General features: G+C 32.0%; 1 long non-coding RNA gene across 1 annotated transcript; it reads right to left on the bottom strand.

The window, feature by feature from the left end:
* Window positions 1-107: 107 nt before the first annotated feature.
* LOC143083763 (uncharacterized) lies at window positions 108-7949 on the bottom strand. The gene is made up of 2 exons (XR_012980872.1): window positions 7862-7949; window positions 108-509 (listed from the first exon to the last, which is right to left on the bottom strand). It is a non-coding gene; the product is annotated as an uncharacterized LOC143083763 (long non-coding RNA).
* Between the last annotated feature and the right edge of the window lie 7870 nt (window positions 7950-15819).

The raw sequence follows: 15819 nt of genomic DNA, 5'->3' as shown, positions 1-15819 counted from the left end.
CTCACCTTTATAACAAGACTGACATAAGGTTCCTTCACAGAATCATAAATACTCACCTTTATAACAGGACTGACATTAGGTTCCTTCACAGAATCATAACCAGACTCACCTTTATAACAGGACTGACATTAGGTTCCTTCACAGAATTATAACTTATCTTCTGATGAGTAGTGGGTTCCATCAAAAGTTGATTGGTTGTGAAACTGTTATCTGTGCCAAGTAGAAAACTAGTATCACCAGACACTGGTATGTCATTCCCGTGATGAGTGTTAAAAAAACTTGATAGAAGATTATCTCCCCTTTCGTCCATCAAAATGTTTGTGGTACCCAGAGGGTGTTGCATATCGCTGCTACCATGACTACGGAAACTGTTGCCAGGTAGTTGGTGATCGGTATTGCGTATGTTTGTGAGTGGCATTGTATGCTGAATGATGTCATTGTTGCGTAACTGATCCTGTAAACTGAAATTCCCAACCGAATGGACAGGATGGACAGGATCCATTCTGATTCTGAAAAAACAAAACAAAAAGTTAACTTATTCTGACAATTATGACTTAAACAAAAATTGTACATATCAGTTTGACAACATACACAAGCATAGATCTTAAGACCTTTTAATTAACAGTTTATAATTTTTCATTCGCGTAAAAAAAAACCAACATTTAACAGAGATTTAATTATATAAATATCAAAGCATATGGAAATATGGAAGCAGTACCTCCCTCGGAGCGAAGCCAGTTGAATTGGTACGGGATGGCCAATGGGGTGTTGTCCTATTTGGAAATGAACTGACATTTTATAAACCACTATGAGGACCTCTACACAGACGTGCAAGAATAGCAGCTAACCACATCGTTAATAACTTTATTGACTAACTTTCACTTTTAACTATACTAGATTCTTATTTTAATTTCACTTTCACTTTCTATTTATATATGAACCTCAATCACAGTGACTACAGAACATACCAGTCAAGATAAACATTTGTTTTTATTTCTATTTTTAACTTTTATTCTTGCTACATTATGAACACTATTTTACATTTTCACTTTCACTTTTATTCTCTTACGTCATAATTAATACAACCGCATTATATACACTTTATGAACATGTAAACTCTGTAATATTGTCCTGATGATGCCGCATTAGCGGCGAAACATGTCGACTCAATAAAACTATCACCTTGCGGTAACCCAGATGTTGTTGTCTCTACATATTATATTTCCATGAGGTTTTAAGACAACCGCAGCATACTTCGGTATCCATCTTGGTTACTCTACAAGCTTTTCCGTTAGAAGGTGTTGGTTCACTCGTCACAAAATATAAATATCAAGTTAAAACTAAATTCTAAATCAGTTATATTGTGACAGGATTGCTTCCCTTGGTAAATGTGGCAGATACTAAGTCAGTCGTCAGAGGTGGAGCTAAGGAAGTATTCATTTAGCTTGGTTAACACACTGCCTTGTAACACTAAGGTTCCAGGTTCGAGGAGTTGGAGGAGAAAATGATTTGTATGTAGAATCATGCTCTCTGGTTTCAATATAAAACAAATCTGTTAGAATCATAGTCTCTATTGTATAACCAATGGTTTACGAAATCTAGGTTGTAGTTTGAAAAAAGATATGAAAACACCTTTAGAGTTGTTTGTTATATATGATAAAGACGGCTAAAATATCAAGAATTAATATATTATGCTAAATAGAAGTGGTAAAATTGTAATTTTGGATAATTTTTATAGATATTTCTGCCTTTTTACAGAGTTATCTCCCATTTCAATACAAACCTCCATAGGAATTTTAAAATAGTGATTTTTTAGTCTTCCTCAGATAAGATTTTTTCTGTGTATATTTGGTGTATAATGATATTAGATTAAAACTTTAAAAAATCTTCTGTTGCAATTACTTTCAGGTAAGGGTAAAATTTATGCTAGATTGACAGCAGACTATTATTATCATATGTATCTATTAAACTTATCAACTTTTGATTGTTTATGTGTTAATGTTTGTGTGTCAACACAGTATTTTATTTGAATACCTCAATTTATTACTTCCATTTTAATACCCAACTATCTATTATTTTTTTTCATCTTCATCTTTTCATAAACACTAATATATTGTAGCCATAATTTTCTATTTAATGTAACTAAAAAATGAGGACATCATTGAAATATTGGAGAAGCCATACCCACAAGGTCACTGACACAGATATTTTCAAACGAAAGATCCGGTAACCTGGCAACCCCCCCCCCCTCTCCCCAAAAAAAAACCAAACAAACAAACAAAAAAAAACATAGGACACAGATGTAGCCCTGCTTGCATATACATTTTGTAGGATTATAAAGGGACATTACTCAAGAAATGCAATATTAACTCTATATATATATATATATATATACAAATGTGTGTTTTGTGATAATACCGAATCTGTTTAAGTTTCAAAACATATATATAAGCTTGATGCAAGCTTAAATTAGAGAAACAAAAACGATTCAGCAGTTTTTTTTCTATTTGAAAAGGGGCAGAACTCTGAAATAGTAAAAGTGAGGCTGGCTGCCATCAAAATACAAACTTGATCTGAGATTTAAGGTATCTTATAACATTTGGTTTAGGTAAACGAAAGTGAGAGACAGAAACAAAAAAAATCAGCCATTTTTCCTATTACAAATTACAGGGGCAATACTCTAGAATGGTAAAAAAGATGCTACCATAATTCAAATTTGATCTGTGTGTTTTGGTATTTTAGGGAGCAACCTTTTTACTTCAGGAAAGAGGAGGGGGTAGAAAAGGGGGGGTATGTTTTTTTTAACATTTTAAATTTTTTAACATGCAAAAGATTTTTTTTCAAAATTTAACACTTCAAGGTATGAAGGAAATCTGCATTCAGAATATTTTTTTTTTATATCACTGCTTGATCAGAATATATTTTTTCATCAAACATGTCAAATTCATGAAATTGGGGATCAGAATATTTTTTGTAGAATTTTTTTTTTAGAACAACCCACCCCTTTAAGTTAAAAAGTCAGTCTCATGAGGTCTAAGTGTGACACAGGATTGGCTGATTTTTTTGTAAGCCTCACATGTGAATATTTCAAGTGCACTATTTATTACAATGATGAGTGGGATTCGAGATCAAACCCAGTTCTGCTAACTTTTTATGAAGCAAATGCATGATATTTGGCCAAATTTGAAAAGATCAAAGAGAAAAAACAATAGATCAGAGGAAAATGCCACCAAAAAGCAATGAACATGCGCGAGTCTCACACATAGGCAGCCCTGCAAACCCCCATCCATTAGGGGGGTAATAATGGAATTATAGAATAACTAATCGAAGAATTCAAATAGAGAAAAATATTCGAGTGACCGAACAACACATTAATTCACGAATGCGCGTAGCGCATGAGTTAATTATCAGTGTTGTTCAGCCACGAGTTGAATATTTTGCGATATTTGAATTCTTTGATTAGTTATTCTTTTTATTACATTGGCAAATGGCTCTTTTTATGAAATTAATGTAGAAAATGTAAGGAACTATATGTTTTTCCTACGCATGTTTTGATCCGACGTTATCGATGTCTTGACAACGCCTATTGTTGTATGACGTCAGAGAGTGAAATAACCACGTTTATTTCACATGTGAAATTATCGGTTTTTATTTGACTGGGAAATCAATGTAATTCATTGCAACCAATGTAATAAAACTTTTTAATACAAATTTGTTAGAATGAGTAGTTTGTACACTTTTAAAAAGAAAATAGATTTTATTTTTTCCTGTGTATAACAAGAATTTGTGTGTAATAAAATAGATAACTAAAATTATTTTATCACTATAGCTACATTTTGTACTACATAAAAACCTTCAAGGCATATTATACTAGTCTTAAACAGGTTGGGAACAAACCCTCTATATGGTGATTATACCTGTATAGAGGGATAATCCTTCTATAGAGGGGTAAAATTATCCATCTATAGAGGGGTAATTTTGTTTAGACTGGATTTAAATCAAAATAGGACAGAATGGCATTCTCTACTTATTATAGCAGTAACCTGGAACAGTTGATGCACCAATTGATGTAATTAATTTAATATGCACATGCCCAGTTTGATGCTTATCTGACTAAATATAAAATCTATTGTTCACCATGATTAAAAGCTGTTATGATCAGGTAAATTCTACTCACTTATGCCTCACTGAACAGAATTTCTATTGTTAGATTTAACATGAAAGTTAAAGGTCAACTATTCCTTTTGTTGTTGATCAGGTGTTCAGATAGGTTTACAATAGATTGCAAGTTTTGTCACTTTAGCAGAAAACTGGTTATCCCAATTTTTAGTAAAGAGCATATGGGTCATTTTCAAAAAATGTCGAATTTTCAGTACACCCATGCTAAAAGTTTTATTTCTAATGGAAATTTCAGTTGTAATGGTTTAAATGAAAGCTTGTCGGATTTGTGATTCAGAACATTAATAATAAACAAACCTTACATCCATGACATCTATTTTGATAAGATTAAACTGCATTTAAGGCCGATTTTGGGGGTATTTGTGTGCGTACATTGTCAGAAAAACACATTTCAAATGATTTTTTTCCGATTTTCTGATCGCCTTGATATCTGCAAAAGAGACTTTTTAAGAACGTTAATTATAATTCTAACGAAAAATCGTAGCTTCTTTATCATTGTATGTAACAGATTATCTACAAACTAAATTCAATCAGCGTACAGGAGGTTCATGTCTATCCTGTTACCGCTACTTAAATCAGTCGTTAAATTATTCTCCCTATGAATATTGAATCAGTCAGTGTTGATTTCAAAAATGCAAAGTAATCTTTACATTTAAAACGCCTCGTTTCTTGAACGACAGTGTAGAGAAAAGAAATTTCAAGACATTTAGTGAAAAAAATAGAGCGTACTTTTTTTCATGTCTATGCTGTTACCGACCATTTTGATTAATTACACTAACAGTATGGTTGTAAAAAGTGCAATAACGTGTTGGAAACCAAATTCACAATAGAAAACCATAATCACTTCACCAAAGGGAGTAGTTATTTCACAACAGCAATCAAAAACGAAGAAATTTGTCTATCCTGTTATGTCTATCCTGTTACTATGGTTGCTATGGTTACAGTAACAGGATAGACAATTATAGACAAACACGTCGTTAATTTTTTTATCTTAACATGTAGGTGGAAAACGAATGAAATATTTCATTGTTTGAACTCATCTTAAGGTTATAACGTCTTAATCTTCCCAATTAAGCATTTGCAGGTGCAATACTGATATCGGTAACAGGATAGACAAAAAGGTAACAGGATAGACTTTTATATAGTGATATATCAGAAACGTACGTTCCTGTTACCAACGAAATAAAGAGAAAAGTAAATTAACTTATGAGGGATTTACTTGATGTTGGGTTTATTCGAAAGGGTGGAAAAAGGCCGAACAATATAAATTGCTATCTTAGACTTGCATTACTGGTGGTAATTATACCCCCGCTTTAAAAAAGGGGGGGTATACTGTTTTACCTCTGTCTGTAAGTCAATCCATCAGTTCGTCCATCAGTCCGTCCGTCCGTCCGTCCATCAGTCCGTCAGTCAGTCCGTCCCATGAAACTTTCGTCACATTTTTCTCAGGAACTACACATCCACCCTTTCTGTAATTTGGTATCAACATTTATATATGTCAGCCATACTGTGTGATGCGTTTTCAGATTCATCACTTGACAACTTCCTGTTTACCGAACACTTGTCTGATTTTACACATGATAGCCAAGTTGAAAATTTTCGTCACATTTTTCTCAGGAACTACAATACAAGGATTTCTGAAATTTGGTTTCAGGATTTATATAAGTCAGCTATACCGTGTGATGCGTTTTCAGATTCATCACTCTACAACTTCCTGTTTACCGAACACTTGTATGATTTTACACATGATAGCCAAGTTGAAAATTTTCGTCACATTTTTCTCAGGAACTACAATACAAGGATTTCTGAAATTTGGTTTCAGGATTTATATAAGTCAGCTATACCGTGTGATGCGTTTTCAGATTCATCACTCGACAACTTCCTGTTTACCGAACACTTGTATGATTTTACACATGATAGCCAAGTTGAAAATTTTCGTCACATTTTTCTCAGGAACTACAATACAAGGATTTCTGAAATTTGGTTTTAGGATTTATATAAGTCAGCTATACTGTGTGATGCGTTTTCAGATTCATCACTCGACAACTTCCTGTTTACCGAACACTTCCATATTTTTACTCTATTAATATTATCCACTTGCGGCGGGGGTATCATCAGTGAGCAGTAGCTCGCAGTTTCACTTGTTTTTACAACCTTTGAAAACCAATTTTTAGAGCCATTTTTCAGTACAACCTAGAAAATTGGCAAATAATCTATTATTTTACAGAATGAATATATATAGAAGTTTATTCTCTTGAAAACCATCTAATTGGTAACGTTAAACAAGCTTAACATTTTATCTAAACCTTTTCTTAATAACCCAAAATTTCTTTTGAAAATGGTAGCAGGATAGACAAAATATTGTACCACCGATCAAAAAATGTTTCAAGATATTCTTGTATGACATCATTAAGATTGCATCTTTTAATATGTTGTTCTTAAAGTACTGTTTGTTTTGATTTGCTTATGTAGAGGGTTGTTTGAATAAGTAACTTTCAATAAATTTTTCAATTTCAAAATTTGACATTTTTTGAAAATGACCCATATGTTGATGCGTATAATGCTATCTAGAGATTATAGCCAATATAACTAGAAAATGCCATTCTGCCCTAATTTGCTTTAAATCCAGTGCAAACAAAAATACCCCTCTATAGAAGGATAATTTTATCCCTCTAAACAGAGACATATATACACGTGACAATTTATGAGGGCCCTCATGGGGTTTTTGATTATGTGATTACTTGGCCGTTTTTTTAATGATTATTTGATTATTAAGCCAAATATTTCATGATTATTTGATTACCTAGGACTGTATTTTTAGTTTATGATTATTTGATTACTAAAGATGAGCAAATATTTAATGATTATGTGATTATATTGGCAAAAAAATGGTGATTATGTGATTACTAGGACCCCCCCATGAGGGGCCTCATTTATGTCTCTGCTCTAAACTTTAAGAAGGATTATCCCTCTATACATGTATAATCACCATACAGGGGGTTTGTTCCCAACCTGTTAAAGGTTATTGCTGGGAACAGTATATCAATATATATATGTTCCGGGTTAATAGGACTCAGATTTCTTTATAGTTTTTTCATAAAAGGTTGTAAACAATACTTTTTTGATATACACTTTAATTTGTCTGTATCATTCATTTCTCTTTAATTTGTGGTTATTTTAATTTTTGTTTTAGATCATGACCAAGTTATCAAATATTTCATATTTTATTTACTAATAATTCCATGCTATTCCAAATATAATGTCACAAAGTATTGACTGATTTAAAAAGAATCTATATGGATCAAATTTGAGAATATTTATGGCAAGAACAGACTGTACATAATTGACCTTGAACACGATTCTCAATAAGGTCACAAGAAATATGTTGTGTATCGTAAAAGTCCACGCTCAAAACAACAAACGCTTATGGGCTCAGTCAAATTCACCATAAAAATAATGTTTTGCATCATTGTACATGTTTTTCACACAACTTATAAGTTGACTAATATGAAAACAGTGATTTCAATGTGTGACAATGTCAGCAAAATGAAATAAAATGGCTTCTTTTCCGTGGTGGCGGCGAAAAGCGATGCAACGATTGGAAATTCACACGTTCTCTGATACCTATAATTAAATATGAAAAGGTGCATTTGTTTCTTGATTGTTGTCATTCCAAACTTACCAATATTATTTGTAATATATCCAAGATACTAACTACAGTGTATTTCATATAAATCGGTCACAACAGGTCCTGTTTACCTCATTAGCATATCTTGTGTTATCCAACCAATCAAAACAAGAAAATATAAAGTATAAATTTGCGCGAAATTTTAAAAAGCGGGTTTTTATTTTGTTTGTTTTTTAAAACATCGTAAATAAAACCAGTACAATAAATCAATAATATTGAATTAATTTTTTTATGTTAATGTCATAGAAAGATTTCTTTCAAACTGAGTTTTACAGTGCTTATTGTTGTGTGTTTGTCACGTTTACTTTACATCAATAGGCTTGAATGTTGAGATCTTCAAAGAAAAACCGTGATGTCAAGTTTCACCATACCGCATTGTGCATGTGATGAGTGTCTTATGTCAGGAGCTTCCACGGTACCCTTTGTTAGTCTTGCATGCTTTTTTTTTTTTTTTTTTTATATATATGTATATATAATTTTGGAATTTTGGTATAATTATGTATATATTTCGGATCTCATGATCGATATGACGTCTAATTTCAAGAGGTCAGCTGAATCCCGACTTCAATGCGATTTTCTCGCGGTAGTGAAGACCCATTAGTGGTCCTGGGCTGTTTGTTGCCCGTTGACATTCCCCGTTTCCGCATTCTCAATTTTATTTCTTACATGTATCATAGATGTAATACATATATGCATGTATCAATCTTAGATTTAAAAAAAAATAAAGAATAGTAAATAAAATCAGGCGCGAGGGACGGATTGACCTTCATTTAGAATTCATTTTTTTTTTTGGAAATTAGGATTAGGACAAGTTGGGATTGAGAGATGTCCATTCCTACATACTAAATATGAAACGGCAACTATCTGTTGTCAGTTTATTTTCGATTCATGAGTTTGACTGTCCCTCTGGTATCTTTCGTCCCTCTTTTATAATGTTTTATAAAGTTGTTCACATATTGTCACTGCATCATCAGAATTCGCGGGCATTTATAGCTTGGTTGAAAGTATGTAAACTGTTGTAGGGAAAATTTTTGTAAAAGATTTTGTGTCTGGAGAATTTAAGTAAAGATTTCATGTCTCGGGAGTATCAAAATTCATAGGTACTCGGAAACAGTTTAAGCCCTCTCCCTTGTTTTCAAAGTCCCGTTATTTTTGCGTTTCTGTATACTATGAACATACGTATACTATAAGGCAGTGGCTATTTTGCCGGCTCCGGCACAATAGCGATTTATATAGAGTTTTGCTATTTTGCCGCGAACTAAGATTAAAATTATGAATAGACTGGATCTGCCGCAGACTATTTCATGTATTTAGTGTTTTGAATAATTGTAAGGTGTGCATGTATTTCTTGTTTTGTACATATGACCTTCTTCTTAAGAACCAATACTATTGCACCTCGGTTTTAACACATAATTTTCATAGTTACTCGGACGGGGACAGGACAATTATTTTCGCATTTATCAGTTTTGACCCCAAAATTGCTTATTTTTGTGTAAAATTTATAAACTTGAAACCTTTGATTTTCCTGTTACCATAGCAACCATAAAGCCGGATGGTTTTTCGTATGACAGTGGCTATTTGACCGGCACCGGCAAAATAGCAAATTTGCAATTTAGCCGGCTCTGATTAAATTATATCTAACTGGAATCAAAATTTAAGAATAATAATTAAATATCAAAATTTTCTATTTGAAAAACTTGTGTTACTGTTGCTCATATAAACACTTAAACGTCTTATCTAAAAAAAACTGTGTACACATCGAAAATTTGACAAAAATAAAAATATGGTGAATCTATTAAGAATAGAAGTGAAGTAATAAGATTAATTAAAAAGTAAAATACAAATATGATAATAGTCACTTTGTAGCTATACTACATTCAGGAAACTCATTATACTCTTTTCATTTACGGAACCAGCATTGTGATTGTGTTGCCGATGCAATGGCAGAATGGTCTTTCAGTACCATGAAAAGACTTGAGAAATACAATTATAATCAAAGGATTATCTGGCTTGGCGGCGTTTAAACAAAAACCGTAAAAAATAAAAATTTCATCAGAAACATTTTTTTTCAGTATAAGAAAAGAAAGGAATTTATGTTCCTTGATTTTTAGAATTATATTTGAGAATGAAAAGGCGATAAAACACTAAAACATAGAGAAATGTAATTGTATTTATTTATGTATTTTCTCATTTTGAAAAATATCATGTAAGTTGCACAGACGCTGATCTTTATGATCCAATCTAGCTTAACCCAATACACATTAGAAGTTTGTGTTTTTCTCTAATTATTTTTTTTCTTCAAATTAATATATGATTTTTATGAGGTCATGTTAAGTTCCAGGAAATTGCGAGAATGCAGGATTTTTCACTATTAACACCAGAGCTTCCAGGGGCCTTGAGCAGCCCCAAGACCCCTCGCTGTATGACTTACCCCCGGCTTTGAGTACACATCATTTTGGCCTAGCTACACCCCTGGCTATTTAGAGCTCATATAAAGAGAAGAAAAAGAACCCTATCTACATATGTAACATATGCATACAAGATGTAGATTCAAAGAAAGCCAGTGTAATGTGTAGCTCCTGTTTTGAGTGGCAACATTTATCTTGTGTTAGACTAAACAACTTCCAAAGGCAAATAATTGGTTTTGTAACAATCGAAAATGTTAAATCATGTGCCCATTTGAAATTCATAGCAAACAACTATTAATATTATCTGTTTTATGATGTAGTTTTGCATAACACAGTTTCAGTTTATCACTGGCAGAATATTTATATCATAGATTTTACACAGATTTAAAAATTAACATTTTGTTATAAATATTTTAGAAAAAAATATATTTAAAAATGTATTTACAAATGTGTTTTCATGCTTTTAATTAATATTATAAAGTTATAAATTATTTATAATATTTTATGAAAATCTTCAATATTTTATTTTTGATTGTACTATATTTTTAATGCTTGATATTGTCATGATCTGATGATTGTGATAAAATGATTTTAAATTATTATAAAGTTTTTTATTCTCTACTAATCACATCAATAAACAGTTTTGTTTAGTGCCGGCTAAATAGCAAATTTGCTATTTGGCCGGTGCCGGTCAAATAGCAAATTTGCTATTTTGCCGGTGCCGGTCAAATAGCCACTGCCTTTTCGTATTGTCGAAGGCCATGCTTTCGACCTATCATTGCTAATATACACTTCATTTCATGTGATTATGGACTTTCCGAATTGATTTTCCTCTGAGTTCAGTATTTTTGTGATTTTACTTTGTACTTTGTTGGATAGTGTTGGTTCATTGGTAATCATACCATATCTCCGTTTGTCAAGTTTGGAGACTCGTTAAGCTGTTTTTTGCGTTTTTTAATCAGTTGACTTTGGGAGTTTGGTGCTTATTGCAGATCTGTGATAATCTGCTTTTTTCATAAAATTCAGACTCATTATTTAGAGCTTTTTCTTTTTTTAAAGATGCATGTTTTCTGTCGAGAGACTGTATGGTGACCTTTAGATGTCTTATGGTTTGTACATTGTTCTGTTTAGTTTGTCCGGTCAATGTCCGTTTATCTGAACAGTTAAACACATGCTGAATCTGCATGCATACTATGATTAATAAACTACGTTAATATACAGAGACCCTCTACACAATATACTTACTTTTTGTAAAAAAAAGTGGGAACGCTTCAGTCATGCTTCAGCGATTTCTTATATAATCATCCAAATCTTCCCACAAAAATGTGGGGGCGGGACCCCTGGATCCGCCCATGATAGTTAACCTATTGCTTACAGTTTCTAAGAAACAGACTTTGTTTTTTATGTGTTACATATTTGTTTTTCGTTCATTTTTTTTATATAAATAAGGGCCGTTAGTTTTCTTGTTTGAATTGTTTTACATTGTTATTTCTGCCCCTTTTATAGCAGACTATATGGAATGGGCTTTGCTCATTGTTGAAGGCAGTACGATGACCAATAGCTGTTAATTTTTGTGTCATTTTGGTTTCTTGTGGACAGTTGTCTCATTGGCAATCATACCTTATCATCTTTTTTTATATTAACCAAGTAAACTAAACAGAGACCAATGGACCATGAAAATGAGATCAAGGTCAGATAAACCATGCCAGGCAGACATAAACAGATTTCAGTTCTGCCATTAAATAAATTCAGTTGAACTATTGCTTATAGTTTAAGAAAAACAGACCAAAACACAAAAAGGTTACACTGAGCAATGAACTGTGAAAATGAGGTTAAGGTTAAATAAAACCTGCAACACAGACATGTACATCATAAAATATTTCCATTCACCAAATATAGTTGACCCAAAATCTTAACTTTGACCCCTTAACCATGAAAATGAGGTCAAAGTCAGATGAAACTTACCAGCTAGACATGTATAACTTGCAATCATTCCAATGTACCAAATATAGTAGACCTATTGCTTACAGTATAAGAAAAAACTAACAAAACGCAACAACTTAACTGTAAACACTGAACCATGAAAATGAGGACAAGGTCAGATGACACCTGCCTGTTGGACATGTACACCTCTACAAATACGTTTTGCTTAGTTCTTTGATTTCAAAGTCAGATATATTGAAGATTTCCTGTTTCTCTTTAACCCAATTGTCAGTCAATCAGTACTTACATTTCATATACCCCAGTGAGCTTGTGATAAAGGATACTACAGAAACCAAGATGTTTGCTTCATATCTTGACCTTTGCTTTGATATTAACACAGATTGACGCCTTCAAACCAAAATCTTTTTAAAAGGATGATTTTAACTTTACAATTGTCAATTTCCCCATGTCTGAATAGTACTATCTATTTAGTATCATCGTATAATGTGCACATATCTCAATTAAAACCTTAAGGTCATGCATGTTGAGTCAGTACAGACTTCATTAATAGGGGTATACTCCTGACTACTTAAAACAGGCCGCAGATTTCAAAGAGATTTTAAACTTATTAGTCGGCAACAATATCAAAACATCTTGGCAAAAGTTGAAGAGCGATGTATGACAAACAAAATTCTACATCACACTACTTAGGAATCTAAAGATCAACACGAATCTAACTGAAAACCAGGAGTTATCTCAAGTGCCCACAGAAGGTTTAGCAGATTCTGTTCCAATTGTGACATCTGAGTGTTGAACACGGAAATTAAGATTTGGTGACATGTACTAAATTATGAGGAAGAACTGGCGACTGAATTGAAATAGACACAAAATAAATGTTTATATCACCATAATTATCAAGAATAAAGTTACCTTTACACTAATGTTGTGACCCAACTCACTAGCAACATCTTTTCGCAAACTACAAATATATATTGCCAATAACCCAAACAGCTTGTAGGGCACTGGATTTTAATATTTATTAAAACAATATACATTAATACAATTCATAAGCATAAGCATAAATAAAATCATAACAATTATTAATAAGAAAATGTATTTGAAAGAGAAAGAAATGGCAAAATCGTTATCATCGACAATCTCCCTGGTCAGGAAAAACCAACTAAAACGAGTGAACTCGTGGAAAAAAGTTGGAAACCTGTGTCTTAAACTTATAAATGCTTTGATAGTATTAAAAAAGTCTATTATTATTAAAAAAAAAAAAAACATTTCATATTTTAAATAATAAATAAACAAAAACTTAACACTTCTTAACAAGTTTTCTTGCTATTCCTTGAAATGAGGGAAACTTTTGCATCATAATTAAAAATGCATAAATGACACAACCTAATATTTTTATAAAAATTTACCAGTGCACATGTTCATGCAGTTTGGTTGTTGTAAAAAAAAAACCAAGAAAGCTATTGTCCAGCTTGCACATTTTTGTGTAAGGCATATACATTCACTTTTAATTGGATACAAACAAAATAAGCAGTAGTCCGGTGAAATTTAAAATTGGTACTATGAATCAGAGAGGAGCATAAGTTAAGGATCAAAATATGCTAAATATTGATGGTTGTTGAACTCCCTTTTCGAGATATTTGATATCTAATACATAAAATGATGGGGAAATGGCTGACACAGACTTTTACCTTCTAATTAGCATTGGCATTTTTGGGGTCTAAAATCTTAAGAAAATTCGTAAGGGTTCCACGGAACACAGTGTCTCGCCTACCTTTGCTGTTAATCGCAGACTCAACAAAAATGAGGAAAACATCAATAAAAATTTCCCTCTCGATACTGTCTTTTGATTGAAAGAAGCTTCCAACTTTGGTAAAAAATCCAGGATAGTTTATGAATCTAATAAATGTTTTATAAACTTTAAGTGCAGACTGTATGTAATGTTAACTGGAAGAAAAACTAAGTCCATTTATAAGTAAAATACGGAAAAAGTGAATTTTTTTTTTACAAAATTTACTTCTGAATAATATCTTATGATCAGAAACAAGCTTTTGTCTAAGTTTGGTAGAAATCCAGGATAGTTTAAGAACATTATGAAAATTTTAAAAACTTAAACCACAGAGTGAATGTTCTGTTTCTGGCAAAAAAACTAAGTCCATTTATAAGTAAAATACGGAAAAGTGGAAATTTATTTTTACAAAATTTTCTTCTTGATACTATCTTATGATCATAAACAAGCTTCTGTCCAAGTTTGGTACAAATCAAGGATAGTTTATGAAAGTTATTAAAATTTTAAAAACTTTAACCACAGAGTGAATGTTATGTTTCCTTGCAGAAAAACTAAGTCCATTTATAAGTAAAATACGGAAAAGTGGAAATTTATTTTTACAAAATTTTCTTCTTGATACCAAGGAGGTTATATAACCTCCTTGTTGATACTATCTTATGATCATAAACAAGCTTCTGTCCAAGTTTGGTACAAATCAAGGATAGTTTATGAAAGTTATCAAAATTTTAAAAACTTTAACCACAGAGTGAATGTAATGTTTCCTCGCAGAAAAAACTAAGTCCATTTATAAGTAAAAAACAGAAAAAATGGAATTTTATTTTTACAAAATTTACTTCTGGATACTTTCTTATGATCATAAACAAGCTTCTGTCCAAGTTTGGTAGAAATTCAGTATAGTTTAAGAAAGTTATTAAAATTTCAAAAACTTTAACCACAGAGTGAATATTTGTGGACGCCGCCGCCGACGACGACGCCGACGACGACGGAATGTAGGATCGCTTAGTCTCGCTTTTTCGACTAAAGTCGAAGGCTCGACAAAAAGAAATAGAGAATCTGCATAGATTTTGGTAAATGACCTTTTATGAACTTTAAAAGTCTTAAATATGAAAAGAAAAGTGGGTGATATAGTGCAAATATGTTACACTGTATCATAGGAAGAAACAATAGGAGTTCAAAAATAATAATCTGACAAAAATTCCTAAACCTGACATGATTGTAAAAGGGTTTCAAATTTCATGAATTTTAACACTAGAAAATAAAAATTCATAGGATTTGATCTTAGTAAATATAAAGTTTCATTACATTTTTGACACAGTGAATCAAATTGGAATAGCAGCTCATATCTATATATAAATTTTCATAACAATCCTAGCACAAAAAGAATATTTCTAACAAATACTAAGTTTAACTCATCAAATATGACACTGGAAATCTATTTGTAATAGCATATTGTATCTCTCTATATATATATATATATACATTTTGATTACAATCTCAGCATGTTTTGATTTTTTTAACAAAAACTGTGTTTACTGTAATGGATTATTCCCCTTTTTTAACCTTACTTATCACATTATCACTATAAGTATCATAAGCTTTAACAATGAGCAAGTTAAAATACCACTGACAATTGTAAATGAAGAAAAAAAAGAAGAGAAGAACCAGCAACACAACTCAGGACGTCAGGAAGAATAAACAAAACACCGGCGTACTTAAATGATTATGTAAAGTCATGTTATGTAAAGTAATGTGTAGCTAGTGAACAGGCATAATAATCCTGAGCTCACATTTAACTAGGCATCACGCTTAGTATT

The sequence above is a fragment of the Mytilus galloprovincialis genome, chromosome 7, assembly GCF_965363235.1.
Source record: "Mytilus galloprovincialis chromosome 7, xbMytGall1.hap1.1, whole genome shotgun sequence".
In the NCBI taxonomy this organism is placed as follows: Eukaryota; Metazoa; Mollusca; class Bivalvia; order Mytilida; family Mytilidae; genus Mytilus; species Mytilus galloprovincialis.
This window is presented reverse-complemented; position numbering and strand designations above follow the sequence as displayed.